Source organism: Sinohyriopsis cumingii, chromosome 3 (assembly GCF_028554795.1).
Source record: "Sinohyriopsis cumingii isolate HCF-2022 chromosome 3, ASM2855479v2, whole genome shotgun sequence".
NCBI lineage: Eukaryota > Metazoa > Mollusca > Bivalvia > Unionida > Unionidae > Sinohyriopsis > Sinohyriopsis cumingii.
In genome coordinates this window covers 58,946,148-58,964,076 of record NC_142963.1, presented here as the reverse complement: position 1 = coordinate 58,964,076, position 17,929 = coordinate 58,946,148, and the positions used below count along the sequence as shown (strand labels likewise).

General features: G+C 36.2%; 1 protein-coding gene across 1 annotated transcript in view; it reads right to left on the bottom strand.

Moving 5' to 3' along the window:
• The window catches only part of LOC149802931 (uncharacterized), a 116,496-nt gene that overhangs the window by 75,624 nt on the left and 22,943 nt on the right, over positions 1 to 17,929 (bottom strand). The gene's annotated exons all lie outside the window — the stretch shown is intronic.

Here is a 17,929-nt window from a genome sequence, read left to right as displayed (position 1 = left end):
TACCCGACACTCACAGAGCTATCTGAACATTGTACACTGTACACGATAATCAGTTTTTCTCTGATATCATGTCAACTCTCCGTTTCCTGTTCATGCATAGTTAAAGGAGGGAGATGATCGGCAGAATATTATAAAACAAGTTTTAAAACAAAATGCGTGATCTTGAGAGAAAATAAAAATAATCTGCTTGAAATAATTGATCTTATTGGCTCCATGGACGCCATTCTTAGACACTAATTCTATTGTGATTGCGCAGATTAATCGGACTCTTATTAGGTTTAACTGGATAGGGGGTTACCAAGTATAATTAAGGGCCATACTTGAGCATTAATGTTTCCAAACATGTTTTTATAGTTAGGTATTATCGTACACAACACACGGAACCGCTCCGATGGCCTATTGGTTAGAGCGTCAGCCTAGGAAGCGGGAGGTTTTGGGTTCGAACCCCGGCCGAGTCATACCAAAGTCTTACAAAAATGGTACTAACAGCTGCCTCGCTAGTGTTTGGACTGGTCGGCCTGGTGTCAGGATAATATGACTGGATGGGACATCAAGCTACATGTCTGCGGCATGATGCCCCATAGCTACGATGTCGTAGCCTCATCTTGGTTTGTTGTGGTTGAGGTTACGAACTGATCCCATATCATGTAACGGAGCACACAAAAAATCATCACTAAAGTGATAAAAACAGTGTAGAAATCAACTACATAAGTATAATCATGTTGTGAAAGAAGTTTGGCTTATTTTGAATTTATTAAGCCCTTACACGGTAAAATAAATTGGCATGGTAACTCTAACCTTATTCTGTCCGCCATGACAGATAACGCGAGACTCTCGCCGTGACCCCTTTTCTACGTAAGGCTTGCCAGACCATATTTTGGATATTCTACGCTATATTATTATCAATCAAGTGTGAATAATCGCTTCTTGGTGGAATTTCAAAGTTGCCGATAAACCGTATTTACTTTTAATGCGCAGAATTTCTGACCCAAAAGGGGCCAAATTTTTACTACGATTTGTTTACATTTCAAAAAAGGCGTCAATGTCCTTATATGGCATACAAACAAACGAGCTGAGAACGGAAGTAATCATTATTTGAAATAATATGGCGGACGATCTAAACGAAAATATCGGCTAAAAAAGGTAAACGAGCTTTTACAACTATTTCTACAATGATTTTCGATACTTCCGGTATTAAATAAGAGGACTACTCAATTTATTGGAAATATATGCAAGGAATATGATTAAAGTGTTATTATTAGGCTAAAAGAGCGCCGGGTGTGAATCACACCCGGTTTGCTCCATTAACACGTATATGCTCATGTTAGTACCCTGTCCACGAGGTACGAGTAAAGGTACTAATATTAGTACTAGATGCCCCAGTACTAAATAAACATCACTATAAACTGCCACACTGCAGTCATGGTAGCGATATGACTGAAAAATTGTTAAAGCTACGTTAAAAATCCTAATCACACACACACACACACACACACACACACACACACACACACACCACACTGTTAGGTGCTGTACAGCGTAGGTAGTTTGAACTCAGTGCTGACCAACCCGTACTTTTAAGTCATCGCTCATAAGCACGTCCTCCATGAATGATGTGCGTGTGTGTGTGTGTGTGTGTGTGATTGGAGTTTTAACGTAACTTTAACAATTTTTCAATCATATCGCTACGACGTCTGCAGTATGGCAGTTTAAAGTGATGTCTAGCACTCGGGCATCAAGCTGCAGAGATATGGCATCATGTCCAGCCCAGCCACATTATTCTGACACCAGGCCGACCAGTCCTAACACTAACCTTATAATGCAAATTACACCCACCCCCAACAAAGAAAAGTTGTTCGACACGCGATGCTAATTAAGCCAAGAATCCAAAATACGGTTAACCACTGATGTTGTAATGCGTTTCAAAAGGAAGTAACCCATACGCGCTTGCTGTTGATGAACCTGACAAGTTTCAAACTGCTCCCGGATGTCTTTGCTAAAGTACATTATCTGTACATAGTGTTTGATCCAGAGACAAGCCTCGTTTCATATTGTCAGTGCCATTTTTGCGTCCAATTTCGATGAAAATAGTGAGTACAATAACATGGATAAAACTTTATTGTTTTACACTGCTGAAAATAGACTGCCCTTCACCCGCCATTGTCTAAAAAAATCATCAATGTTATTGAGGACATAACTGTGTAAAAATTTGTAAAACTGTATCATTTCAATAATGTTGCATTATGGATCATGTGAAGCACTATTTTCAAAAATTTGCATGATGTAATCAATAAATTTTGGCACACTAGGACTGCTTTTCATCGTCTTTGGCGTGACAGAATGGAAAAATTTACACGAAATGAAAGGGATTCACATAATCGGTCAATCGCAAAATAGAAATAATCCAACGTATTAAATACCTACCTACATGGCATGGACAAAACAGAGAAACGATACGTATTACCATTTCATATAGCTATTTCGTAATTAAGTGATGTGACTGTAATTTTGAATGTGCACACACTCTAAAGGATTCTTGAGGCTGACTTTTGGGTTTGAGCCACACACGACGGGCTGCCATTAAAAAAAAAAACAACAAAAAAGAAACCCTTTTACCTTGGAAATAAATTTTGAACCCCACCCACAATGACTGTGGTTTGTGAATGTGGCTGTAAGTGCATTTATGCAATGTTAACAAGACGCACACACAAACAATAAATAAACTAAAATGAATATGTTCATGGAACATGGCGTACTCCCATCATACCGTATGAAAATTGTCCTAAATCCAAAAATTAACCAAGCAGTGATGGATGGATTGACTGATAAAAGGGTAATGCTAAATGTACCTGTGACTGTTACTCTGGGCTATAAAAGGGCAACACTAAATGTACATATGACTGTCACTCTGGGCTATAAAAGGGTAACACTAAATTTACCTATAACTGTCACACTGGGCTTAAAAAAAAGGCAACACTAAATGTCTCTATGTCTGTCACTTTGGGCTATAAAAAGGCAACAATAAATGTACCTATGACTATCACTCTGGGGTATAAAAGGGCAACACTAAATGTACCTATGACTGTGACTCTGGGCTATAAAAGAGCAACACTAAATATACCTATGACTGTCACTCTGGGCTATAAAAGGGCAGCAATAAATGTATATATGACTGTCACTCTGAACTATAAAAGGGCAACAATAAATATACCTATGACTTTCACTCTGGGCTATAAAAGGGCAACACTAAATATACCTATGACTGTCGCTCTGGGCTATAAAAGGGCAGCAATAAATGTACCTATGACTGTCACTCTGGGCTATAAAAGGGCAACACTAAATGTACTTATAACTGTCACTCTGGGCTAAAACAAATAAAAATATAATTAAAAAAGATATTTAAAAAAGCATGAACTTTGATGCTTAAGTTTACCTGCAGACACAAACAATGATACCACAGATTTTGACGCGGGGAACACGCATACTATCGTGTTGATTTATTGGTTGGAAAGAGGTGTAATAACTTGTTTATAAGAAATATTTTATGCCTATTTGACCACGATTTCAGATTAGAAAGATATACGTACTGCCATTTGCACATGCAAATACTTGACTCAAGGTTCATGTCTAATTGACCTAAATATCTACTAAACTGTATGAAAATCAACATGAAATAATCTCTATGATGCATTTTTTCCTTCTCTCTACGTAAGTCTAGTTGATCCGTAGGATAGTCTTCATTTCACTCCAGATCTTAGCACTCCTTCACCTTGCCCAAAATCAGCTGTTTTCAAAGACACTTAAGCCATAAATCATATGGTGTTGATATATTTACAGAACTAGCTACAGGTTCAGTTTACCTTGCAAAAACCGACTATTACTTACCAATGCATCTTGCAGCTCCACCCAGACAGATATATGCTGTATGTTTCCTAATTACATATAGTAATGAAAAAAGGTAAACACGAATCCCCGAATGTCCTTTTGTTGTTTTACTTGACTTCTGAAACAACTAAGCAATTTCTGAAACCTCAAAATGACTACTGTTCAAAGGGTTCAAATACAATATAAACTGAAATCAAAGCATTATCATTTTATGTTATAATGACTAAAGTTCATTAAATATTTCAGGAAATGTTTCAAAACGGTTTACTTTATTATCAGGTTACAATTTCATGTTTGCTTTGCTGCTGTTGGATGTTTCACGAAGGAATATCAACTTGTTCATTAATTTAACTTCTGTCCATTGTAAACAAGGTGAAACCATTCAAAGACTGGATATGTCCTTTTAAACAGATGCTTGCATCAAAGTTAAGCACATAGAACTATGCTCTTTAGAGTATGATTGCAGAGAATATTCTCGCGCCTGCGCTGTATAAGTGTTTGTCTGGTAGCACTATCACAAATTCAGCAATGTTCTCAATACATACATACATACATACTTACATACATACATACATACATACATGCATACATACATACATACATACATACATACATACATACATAAATATAGCTGATCTAAAGAATGAAACGAGTATTAAGAAGGCTGACTGGTAAGTAATGGCGCATGTTACATCTTCCAAGAATGGGTGATTCCTCAAACTGGAGGAATAATAACATTCAAATATTCGTCAACAAATAATCAAACGTCTTTTCAAATTAATTTAAAAAATAAAAACTTCTTTCTTATAAATATTGTCTATCAAATATTCAGCCTAAGTTTCATCTGTGAAGAGAAAATTAGGAAATATGAACTTGAACAACTTTTGGACAATACACGTGTTTTTTAATGAACTTGAACCACTTTTATGCAATACAGTAGTTTTTCTTTGATTAACTTTAACCACTTTTAGACAATACACGTGTTTTTATGAACTTGAGCCACTCTTAGACAATACACGTGTTTTTATGAACTTGAACCACTCGTATGCAATACACGTGTTTTTTTTTCTGAACTTGAACCACTTTTAGACAATACACGTGTTTTTATGAACTGGAACCACTTTTAGACTATACACGTGTTTTTATGAACTTGAACCACTTTTAGACAATACACGTGTTTTTATGAACTTGAACCACTTTTGGACAATACACGTGTTTTTTTTTAAAAACTTGAACCACTTTTAGAAAATACACGTGTTTTTTTATGAACTTGAACTACTTTTTGACAATACACGTGATTTTTATAAACTTTAACCACTTTCAGCAATACACTAGTTTTCGTTTTTTTTTAAAAACTTGAACAACTTTTGGACAATACTCGAGTTCTTCTGAACTTGAACCACTTTTGGACAATACACATTTTTTTTATTGACTTGAACAACTTTTGGACATTATACGTGTTTTATTTTATGAACATTTACAAGGAATGGATAATACACAATTTTACGTGTCAAACGGTACACGGAACAAATAATGAGTGCAGTTTGCTATCTTTGGTCTTAAAGTGAGCACATTTCCCTTTGTTATCTAATAAGGACATTTAATAATGAGTCAAATATCCCAAAAGATCCCCTTGTTTATGGCGATTCGTCTGATTAGAAATTATCACCATTTAGACGGCATAAAGATTAAGAGCGAGGTTGGTTGATGATGTTTACCTAGCGCTGTGGGCAACGAGTGGTAGATCACGTTACATAGCCATCAATACAATCACCTATTGCGGAGAAGAAGGGAAGCAACACTGTACCAACACCACGGAATACCGCAAAAAAAAAAAAAAAAAAAAAAAAAAAAAACTACTTAGTTTTAACAGATGAGCAGTGTACCTATTTGAGATAGCTCTCCCGCTGTGTATATACTTATGACGGTTGTATGTTTTAAGAAGAAAAAAAGCGAAATATGTATTGATACGTGGTGTGTGTATGGTTTTGGTTATCGTTATCTTGGATATGATTGACCACGGTGTCATCGCCCGGATCGAGTAATTAATAACATAAAATATGAAATTAAGGGATGGAATACTGGGAACTGAGCAGAGATGTAGAATAGAACAACACGAGCTCCGATATGTAAAGTACAAAAATTAAATCAATTACATAAACAAAATGACGTGTGAATAATTCGCATTCTGTCAGAAAGTTACAAAATTATGCTAAATTCACTGAGTCGTTCTGTTACTGATAGAACAAATTTAACCATCTGATCGAGTGACTGACGGATCGACTCAAATTGCCGGCATGACATCATCACCTGGTGCTTCCGGTCCTTTCCCAAATCACTGCTGGTGATCGGTCGGCCTCTCTCTCTCTCTTTTTACTAGCATCTTCGGGTCATCAGATCTAAGTTGCTGACTGCGCTCTCTTTCCCACTGTGCAGCCAGGTGTGGGTGTTAAATATTTCCTGTATTTCCCCCTTATGCTTTATCTGAGATTCGCACCTCCCTATGAAGTTGGATCTCTCCCATTTTTTGTCTCTCACTTTCCGACACCCGCCGTTTTAGGACATCTAACGAGAAATACTTATTATTTCCCGGAGTCAACTTCTTGCCTAATTGCAGAAACTTAGACTAGTTAGTTCTCTATTCTAAAATCCATGAATACCGTCTGGGAGCACAAACTCTCGTTTAGTGTAACCATTCAGGATCACTACTTTACCCGCCAAAACCTCGATCACTCTCAACGAAGTCAGAATAATTCCCTATTGTGCTTTTATTAACAACTACTCTCGCAAATATTATTTTATGACACCTGTTTCAAATGGACCACAATTTCCTACAATTCACCCCTGGTTTATATAAATTCTGGACATTTTACCATTATGACCCTACATTAACATTACACCTTTTTCTATTCAAAACTGTTAACGAGCGAATCCTAATTAAAACTCAGTTCATGCCTCAAGCAATTTATTGCGGGATTAGACAATACACCAGTCTTAATGTTTATGTGCCACACTGACCACACGAAAGAAAACATTTAGACAATATACTACAGACAGATTATTCAACAATATCTTACATCAGTACAGATATTTATTTATATATTTATTTTAAATTGCTTGCTCGTTCGGTTTTGTTTATTTACCAATGTATTCAGTCCTTTATTCATTTTAACATTCAACTAATAAATTATTCTTTTGTCCATTAATTTATTGAACTATTAATGCATTCATTGAATTTTTTAATTATTACACTGATTGATTGATTGTTGTGTCACTGTTTGTACACCAGGTGAAGAATATCCTGATTCGTGGCTTGATTCTTCGGGCTTCATTGCGTGGCTTGATTCTTTGGACTTCATTACGTGGCTTGTTTCTTTGGACTTCATTACGTGGCTTGTTTCTTTGGACTTCATTACGTGGCTTGTTTCTTTGGACTTCATTACGTGGCTTGTTTCTTTGGGCTTCATTACGTGGCTTGTTTCTTTGGGCTTCATTACGTGGCTTGTTTCTTTGGACTTCATTACGTGACTTGTTTCTTTGGACTTCATTACGTGGCTTGTTTCTTTGGACTTCATTACGTGGCTTGTTTCTTTGGACTTCATTACGTGGCTTGTTTCTTTGGACTTCATTACATGGCTTGTTTCTTTGGACTTCATTACGTGGCTTGTTTCTTTGGACTTCATTACGTGGGTTCCAACGACAACTTTTAATACCCACTGTTTTGTGAGATCTATCATTGTTTAAAGTGCTCTAGGAATTTGATATACGTAAGAGAAAATGTTTATTCATATTTTAAGATCAAGTATTTTCTTGTTTTACTTTTGAAACAAAAGATATGACAACAAGTTATCGCAATTGTTAATAAATCATGTGTCCGAACAAAAGGTCAAGTCATTCACTTCTTTCAGTTTCCCATACAAGTCATATAAAGTTACGACTCGTTCCATTTGTTGATGTTTTTTTTTTTTTACTGCTGTTTCCATAAGATGACTAACTTCAGGTTTATTCGAAAACATGATAGATAGACTTTTTATGAATTCTAACTTACTGTAAGCCTGCACTGGTTGCTTATTCTTGAGTCTGTGGGGTGTTTTAATTAGTTGCAGAGAAAACGTTTCTTACAGCCAAGGATTATTTATATATATGCTACTACCAAAAATATTGTGTACTATTAAGAATAAGTACTAATCGTGCGGCAACCGGTTCACTGTAGCAACTGGTGCAGCCTCCCCCCTCCCCCCGAAAATCCTGAAGAAGTCGTGTAAAGCACAGCAGAATAATGCTCTTCCGAGACATGTACAGTCTCGGGTTCCATCCCAAAACCATATAAGATGGTAAAACCTCTGGGATATTTGATTCCTTTCAAATAAATAACGCACACACGCTACCAACCGAGAAACAAAACGCTCAGCATGCGCTTTTTTAACTTGTTGTACAATCGATATAAAATAGTCTTGGCCTACCCAGACTGTATCTGCATTGATAATTTGCATATGTCTGCCAGCCCCTGGTTCGGCTTTTCATTATAAGGCGACGAAAGCCGAAACGGGCCGGCTGAGAAAAAAAATAAGGTGTACTTCTTTAATTACAATTGTTGCACTTTTAATTAACGATATATTCAAATAAAACACAATTTAAGAAAGATATTAGCGTTAATATATCGTCTGGTCCTTAAAATCAAAGAGAAAAAAGCCACAGTGGCCGAAAAGATTTACTGATCTGGATGAGCGATCGCTTTTCTGTGCATGTGCCAGCACCAAACACCGTAGACGAGTCGAAATAAATTGTCTTTACCGTGCGCAGAGAGGAACTTTCGTAAATAATTGTAAGCGTACAGTAGAATGTATTGACTAATCTTCATGATGACCAATGCAAAGTATAAGGAGAGTATAAAAAAAAATAGCAAACTGGAAAAATGTAACCAAAACCTTATTGCAAATGTTTTATGACAAATACCTTGACCCCCAAGGTAGAAGAGGAGAGGTTATTTCGAAGAAATAATTGTCTCGGGTATAAATGATTCGTGCCAAGTATGATGAGGTTCGATGAAAGAGTTTCGGAAATGAAGAACTCTAACCAAAACCTTCACCGTGCATAACACCGCCGCCGTCGAAAAAGTAGCCGCTTAATTTCGCTTGCCACTAATGTGGGCGGAACAAAAATGATTCAAGCGAGAAATGCATGCATCAAATATCAACACATTTTAAAAGATGCCTTTGAGCTGACATACTTGGTTAGTATGAAAAGTTAAAACATGGAAGAGGTTTTTATTTACTGACATATAACTCTTTGTCGTTATTTTTGTACTTATTTCCCTTGTGAAAAAGTGGTGAATAAATGGAAAGCTGAAGTGACAGACACCTTCATTATTTTTGTTAGAAATGATGTAATGTAGATAGATTTAGAAACTATCCAAAAAGTAGCGGATAAACATTATACCACAACTAGAATCTGCACTCAAGGTGAAATGATGGCTCTTTGGTCAAGTTCACAAATTGAATAATTTGCATTTGCAAATGAACAAACCAGAAATCTTCAAAGGGATGGACAAGGGTACAATATTTATAGATTTATTATCATGTTTATCATTGTTTTCATTCTGAGCTGTCTAATATTCAGTATGACCACACTCTCAAGCTGACGATCAGTGTAGATATAGGTAAGACACGATGGAGAGAACGTAAAAAGTTGAGGATGTAGAATACATGGTGGACAGTACATAATTAGAGGAGGAGCAGTGTAAATGCGGAAGACAAGGTGGAAAGTCCATAACAAAATGGAATAAACTAATTGTAAGGTAAGACAGGTTAGAGAGAGAAATTGAGGTCACAGTAATTAACAATAATTACTGCCAGACACATTTACTTTAATATGTCTTGTGTCATGAAATGGACGACACGGCTAGAAGAATGATGCATTTAAGTGATAGGATATAAATAAACCGATGTGTAAATAAACTGATGTATTTTTCATTAACCGCACATAAATTAAACCGTCCACAAAGTATGTGAAACAACCAGGGAATGGTTGTCCCATATTCCAAACAAAGCTGGGATGGGTCAGTTTGAATTCTGTCAGAAGGCGGTCGCAAAATAATTAAGAACATGAATTCTGGAGAATGTTGCTTCTCGATTGCAAGAATAGTAGTTGATCACTGTGACTGAAACAGTAGATCATTTAGGTGATTAATATTCATAGCATACATACACTGCTGAAATTGCATGAATGTACATTAAAAAATTGTCCTAGGAACAAAGATAAATGCAAAATAAACCGTAATCGCTGGAGTGTGAAAAGTGGATCACAACTTGATATACTGTTGTCCATTGTGAGTAGTACCATCCAGAAAGGAACACACCCATAAAGTTTCGTGATTGTACTAAATGCAAAAATTACCTAATTGTTGCCTGAGGGGACAAGTGCCATCCAAAATTAATACGCCAACCAAGTTTAATTTTCCCCCCGAATTGAACAGTACCTGAACAAATTGACCTTTTCTATCTTTTTTTATTATTCTACTCCTTGACATAATTTTCAAAATATCTCTGATATTGGAAACACCAAAGACAACAAATCAGTTATAGCAAAATATCGTGAAAATGGCGGATATATCTTATGCTGCTTTTCCTAATGCTTTATTCAAATTAATATCTAATTCCTTTAATGCGGATAAAAGTAAGAATACTTTTGTGAAATCTGTGTTGTAGCACTGAAAATTCTGAGGCCATTCGTTTACTCGCACTTTCTTGTGACCATGAATTTCTCTCTGTCACACTGCTCGACATGGCCGTGATCTCGCCCGCTTAATATGCAAGAACAACACGCTGAATGGAAGACTACCTTCTCATTGGCCAACTGAAAATAAGTTATAAATAAATGCAGGACGTCATTTTCTTGTAACCAATGAGAGGACAGTATTCCATTCACCGAGATTTCACTTGCATATTAAGCGGGCGCTATCACAGCCATGTCGAGCAGTAGCTTGGGAAAATGGTCTGGCATTCCTTAAAGTCATGATAGTAAGCCAAACTTTGGATATGCATACAAAGTTGAATGCCTAAGCTAAAAATCGGTACCAAATATATTACGCTACGCAAAAAGTAGCTTATAAGATCGACGTTTATTCTTAAATGGGTCGCGCGAGAAAGTAGAGAAGAGTGCTCCCTTGTAGTTATTATATAGTGCACCTATGACAGGTAAATTGTAAATAACGATACGAGCCCCTGTGCTGTATAGTCCGAGTTTCCTCTGACCCTTGCCAGCCATTTTTGATATCTGGACATTTATGTTGGGGTGTAGGGTCTGAGTCTACTGCCATTAAAAAAGCTGAAATTCGCCGACATTTGGTGTCGGTATAGGGTAGCAACTTACTAGGCGGCCTAGCAAACTTTAACGACCTTTCATCGATATATGCCTGCATGAAATTGATAGGAATATGATTTATTTTCTCAGAACTTGCTAGTACAGCATTCATTATATCTTTAATCCACTGACAGTCTAGCCGAAACTAAAGCGTTGATGAAAATTGACATGGAATTCGCCATTTGCATTCTGAGTCACATGACTACACAAATCTCGCGACCTACATGTCAGTGCCAACAGAGTTCAAATAGTCACATTATATCAATAATAAACCATTTTTAATGTTGCTAAAGGAAAACAAATGGAACATATAAATGAAAGTCACGTAATATTTAAAGAAAATTAAAGAACATGAACTTCTAAAAATATTTATTCTGAAGACAACGATGAGAAATCTGCAAATGTTGTAGCAAATTGAAGAGAAAAAAACATTCACCAAGCGGAGAGCACATGCCAATGCGGTAGTCACGTGATACCAACAAAATATATCGCTGAAACGTGCTTAGTACTTGATGAATCTGGTTTTCTCCACCTTGCTGCGATACCGACAGGTTTCTGGTCGTTGTTCTCAGAATAAATATGCTGAGAATTAAGTGTGCATTATATTTATGTACAAACACTACGTGACTTTTAATAAATATTTTCGAATTCTATGTTCAGCAACTTTGGAAATGGTTTCTTGTCAATATCACGTGACTATTGGACCTCTGATGGCATTGACATGTAGGTTGCGAGATTTGCTTAGTCATGTGACTCGGAATGCAAATGACGAGTTCCAGGTCAAATTTCATCAACGCTGTAATTTGATTTCGTCTATCAGCGGATTCAAGATATAGCGAATGCTATACTCGCAATTTCTGAGAAAATAAATAATATTCCAATCGATTTCATGCAGGTGTATCTCGATGAAAGGTTGTTAAAGTTTGCTAGGCCGGCTAGTAAGTTGCAACCCTATGCCGACACCAAATGGTGTCGGCGAATTCCAACTTTTCGATATTCAGTGAATCCACTGTATTATTATTATTACTGTTGTTGTTGTTGTTGTTGTATGGCTTCCATGAACAGTATGTGAGGGATGATCTATGACTACTATACGGGTAAAAATTCTTTTCTCGGCAGTACAAGCATTCGGTTCATTCGCACCTTATCTCCATTCCCATGTTAGAACTTTAAACCCCAGTTAGACACATTTTTTAGCGACAGGTAAAACAGGAACAATTTGGAGAATTAATTATATCATGTTATACAATGATACATATTTCTATGAAAACAAAATGTGAGCAGTTTGATGCTGGTATATACTGTCAAGCTGAAAGGAGCTAGATGGAGAAATGTCGAGGTGATCGACCGTAGAAATAACGGAACAGTGCTTTATTATAGCCTAATGCACAGGGTAACGTCTACTGAATAATTATAGCTACAGTGTGTGAAGGGTTAGCAGATGTGAACCTGCATGATAAAAGTGGCATGCTTCGTAAAACCGTCGTATTAGTCGTAAAGCAGACCTGTACACGAACCCATCGATGGCATTGAGTAGATGTGACGACTTTGGTATAATAAGGAACCGATATTTAATTTCTGAGGTGAGGATGGGAAATAGATTCTGAGATTTTCTTTGCAATCACATTTTTTTGTGTGTTTTGTCTTTTGCCTCAATATAAAAAAATGCATATTAATATCACGGACATAATTATTTCTTTTTCTCTACAAATCTGAGCAGTATTATTACGTTCATGTTATTTGTGGGGCCGGACAGTGTTTTCTCCCAATTCCAACCATCAACCCCACCCCATCCCAAAAAACGGGTCGAAAATCATTAGTTGATAAGTCCCTTGCAAGGCATTATTCCGCATCAACGGTAAAAATGTTTCGGTTTTGACGGTATCCTTTCTTCTGGCATGTAGCAGTACTTAAAGATAGATATTACATTAACTTTTATGTAGGAAAGCTGTTCAGAACGGAGTCATTCCTGCTACAAAGCAAGAATGCGTATATATAAAAGTGCAAAAGATTCCGTCTTGGAAAAGTAGCTAGAGCAGTCTATCACGACTGCCAGAAGCCCAGATTAAAGAAACAAACATTCACATGGAATTAATTATAAATTTAATGGTTCGCTAGTAATAAAAAGTAAGTCATATGCGTCTGACGAACGGGACTTGCTCCTAACAAGTTTAAGACAGCGGCCTGATTGCCTTCCACGATGGCGAGTAAACACAGCCGGAAGAAATGACCGTGAGACTATTGAGAAAGAGGAACAAAAAGGCTGCTAGCTGACTCTCAGGCTTTACAAAGCGACGACAATAGGCGTGATGACTCTGAAAGCACTCGATGGGTGGAAGGTGAATGGGCTGATGAAAAATAATAGATTTTGAATTTCACACACACACAATCGCACGCACGAGTTCATACATACACTTTAATAAAAACAGACCTATTATTTCATCCCTGTCAAAATTAACGACTGTATAAAGAATATTGTCCAGATGGAGTCAAAGACATCTTATAATAGCTGTCAAGGTAATTGTTGTAAAAGAAACCGATAGCTTGCCCATATGAATGCATCTTTTTTCAGCACTTTTAAATTCAGTTACAAAAGTAGGAACTGGACTTAATCGCACTTTATTTCAGTTTGTAAAAGGGTCGTAAAGCCGAAAAATTACACCCAAGAATTTCCTGAGATTGAAGGACTAAACATGACTTGCATTTATTCTTTCATTAAATACGTTAAACATGACTTGCATTTATTCTTTCATTAAATACGTTAAATAAGACGAGTTAAAAGAGTTCTGGAGAAAACAATTAATAGTGTCAAAATGTAGCCAATATAACTATAATTGAAAATAAAATTGTGTCCGTCTTAGACTATTTTATCCTTACAAATCTTGTATAGAATCAGAATCGAAATCAAAATGACTTGACATGTTACCATACACGTTTTATACCGTTTGAAATGATAAAACTAAAAACTTGATGCAGGAGTTTGGGGTGTGTTTTTTTTTTGGGGGGGGGGATACTTCTCTTATATTGCCCATATCCCAAAATTATGGAAAGACGCCATCACAAAGCATTTATTACACAATAATTTTGAAAACCAGGACAAAGTACTTGGAAAAATACATTGCACATACATGTATTTATAATTATCTTTCAGGAAAAGGCAAACAAGTAGCATACTTCTAAGCAAGAAACTTGGGTACAAGTATTAAATTCTAATAAAATAACCTAGGGGTGGTCTGATATTTATAGTCGGGCGAAAACGTATACGAAATTTACAAAGCTGATATCTTTTAATTTTCAATTGTTTCATACAAAATCGTTACTAATTATTATTGCAAAGAATTTCCATATTAGATAATGAATAATGTAGTTTTAGTAGGAGTGAGAATTAAGTAATGAACATGTATTCTATGATTACGATATTTGTTCACATTTTTGGCACATAGTATTTGAACATTTTTTACTTTATTGTCCAAATATCGCATACTTGACCAAGACAGAAGTGAACGATTGGATATTTTGTGTGATATGTATTGTTTATACTTGACAAATTTTACATTTATACTTGTAGACTGAATATTAAAAATCCTTCCATGTGTGTTTCTAAACAGATGTGTGAAAGATACAAGGGACAAAATTTTTCAAAAATGTACGAAAGTCATAAAAGGATAACTCGTGTAAGAAACCTTTTTTTCTTCTTGATATAAGTTTAATTATTGTTTTGTTTGGGTCTGATTTGATGAAAAACAGGGACAAAACATTGTAATGTCCCAAAAGTCTATATCACCCGACAGACTTTGTATACCTGAGTTTGTGTATTTAAATTGTGTACCTAATGAGAATGCATGCTGCAGGTGTTTGTTTGCATGTTCTTTCTTTTCTTTTTTCTATATATCGTATTTTATCGTTCCAACATTGCCTGAAAACTCAAAACATTTGATCGTAGGTTAGCAATGGAATGTTCCGCGACCCAATGGTCAACCTACTAAAGGGAAAAACAAATAGACGCGCCGCAAAGGGAATGTGACAACCGTTCTGCATCGTGTAAAATGCTCAGGCTTCGCGGACAATGATGTACAATGGAATTGTGCAATGATGGACTAGGTATACAATTCTCAAGATTTCTGTTTTAGAACATCGCGAAATCTGTAATAACAATCATTCCTATACCGTACCCCTGCGGAGCACACAGCAGATTTTTTTTCTCGGCACACATCTAAATCAACACTCGAGCACCGCTGGAACAAGAATTCTCCAAGGTTGTTATCAGGAAGCTACTGTTGTTTAGTCATAACTGCGTTGCAAACATCTGATAAAAAGATACGAAACTATGTAAATGCCCCCTCTTTGCCAATAAAAGTACGGATTTTAAATTTTTCTACCAACTTCGTCTTATTTGTGTTTGAAAACGCCCGTGATAACAGCAATGGATGTTGGTGGTTTCAGTTGTGCTAAATTAAGCAAGCAACCTTCCAAGACAACACCTAAAACACATAGGAATATTCAATCGTTTAACAAAAAAAATGATAAAAGATAAAAGCACAATGACTGTAAATATGACCGATCTGATCCTCGTTTGGTTCGAAATTTTAGTTTAAAATGTTTAGCTCTTCTTGTAAAATACCATCTTTAGACTATGTTCGTCAAAATGGCGGTTGAATTGAAGTTAAATTATTCAATATTTGCAATCTCAGAGACCATAGTGTCTAACTGGAGGGAAATAATATCCCCTTTATATAGGTTCCAAGATTTGCATATGAAATTAACTTTTCATTAAAACTGTTAGGAAAAGCAAGTAAGAAGACACCGTCATTTTTTATACGACTGCGGATTTCTTTCTAAGGAAATAAATGCACTTTGTACTATATAATTCAGGAGTATTTCAACGGGATATGGAAGATAAAGTTGTTAGCTCTGGTTGTTATCATTCTTATTTGTTGACTTGTTTGTTTGTTTGTTGTTAAAGCACCATCTCTTGGACAATTAAATCATTTTCCAACTAATTAATGAATCCAAGAAAAAGTTAACAAAAGAGGTATTGGAGAGAATTCATCTCAAGTTATTTCTTGATAACTGCCTGAACAATGCAAAAGTCACCGATAGAAAGGGGGGTTGGGGTGATTTAGGTTATTACAGATGACCTTTCACTAGTACATACACGCAAGTATAAAAACATGACAAAAGCTATAATGCAAAGTTTTGGCACATTCTGTTCTACGCCATACATAGATCTGCGTCTAAATAACTAAACCTGTTTTCATGGGTTTGCAAACAACCAAGGAAACGTCAGTCTGATGGAGCCTGTCTGAAACTTTCGAAAGATTGTTCAACCTTGATTTCGTCAGTAAACCATGTAGACATCTTCTTAAAGTCATACTCTGTGATAGTATTTCTTGCTGCATTTTCTTTAACAAACTTGCTGCATAGTAGTTGACCTTTCTCTAAACTTTTCCCAGTACTGTTAGATATCTGGACAGTTATGCCGGGGTGGGAGGTCAACAAAGTTGGCAGTCTCCGAAACAGTCGTTGTAGCAGAATGGAATGGTGGTTTTACGCAGGAGCTTCGATAAATAAGCGATATTATGTCGAGACTCGAACACTACCTGCTTGACATCACTTTCCATTGTATTTAGCTTTTTAGACACACCAGTTCTAACCGACTTTCTTACCTTAATAAGTCAATTTATATAATTTGTACTCGCTATTAAGTCGAATCAAACTGCAAAGAAATGACCTTGATTTGCCATGTCATAATGAGCCTGCAGAAAAAGGTATATGTTGGTTGTTCTACTGATTACTCACTGCATAGATCCAGATTTGGGGGGTGCATTTATACAGTTTGACAACTTTTAAGCCAGTACATACCGTCAGCCAATTACAAGTATTGAGAAGATTTCGTTCCGACATGCAACAATTTACTCAGTCACATGATAACCAATTCTTGTGGCCTGGTAATTTCAAAGCAATCGAAATACCATTTGCATTTTCCCTGCAGGATAATTTGTATAACGTGATCGTTTTACTTCTGACGGCAAGGAAAATATAGGCCGCAAGATTTTAGATCACGTGAGCAAGTAGTAAAGATGTATGGCCCGATACGATGTAAAGTTTGTAAACACTATTCTGCGCTCTAGTGGCGGCTTATTATATATTCAAAATATATTTTAATTGTTATGTCTAATGAAATGAACAATCTTCCTACCAATACCGTGCAGGTAGGACTTGATATAAGACCGATTGCTCGGCTCGGTAGTAAATGGCTACCCATGCCGCAACCACTCAGTTTAGTCGAATTCCAAGCATATAAAAGTGAATATGTTCTGAACTTCCATCCAAACATGACCGTCCAAAACTCTTTAAAAAAGGGTGGGAGGAAACTCAGACTACAAACATAGCAATATGTTGCGCCTATTTGGTGACATCAGTGACATCATGTATTTGGGAAATGGCAATAAAGTGTTTTGAATTTATTATTGTATACCAGTTTGATTCAAATAACTATTATTCAAATGTTGGTTGTGACTGAGAGAAATAAGTCTGAATCGAGGTAGAAACATACTCATATATGCATATATAATTCAAAATAGTTCAAAGCGTTAATAAGGAAACAATATTGTCAATCATATTGGTTAATGGCGTAATCTTGCATCATATGATAATCCTCCCTTGTGGTATAACACTTATG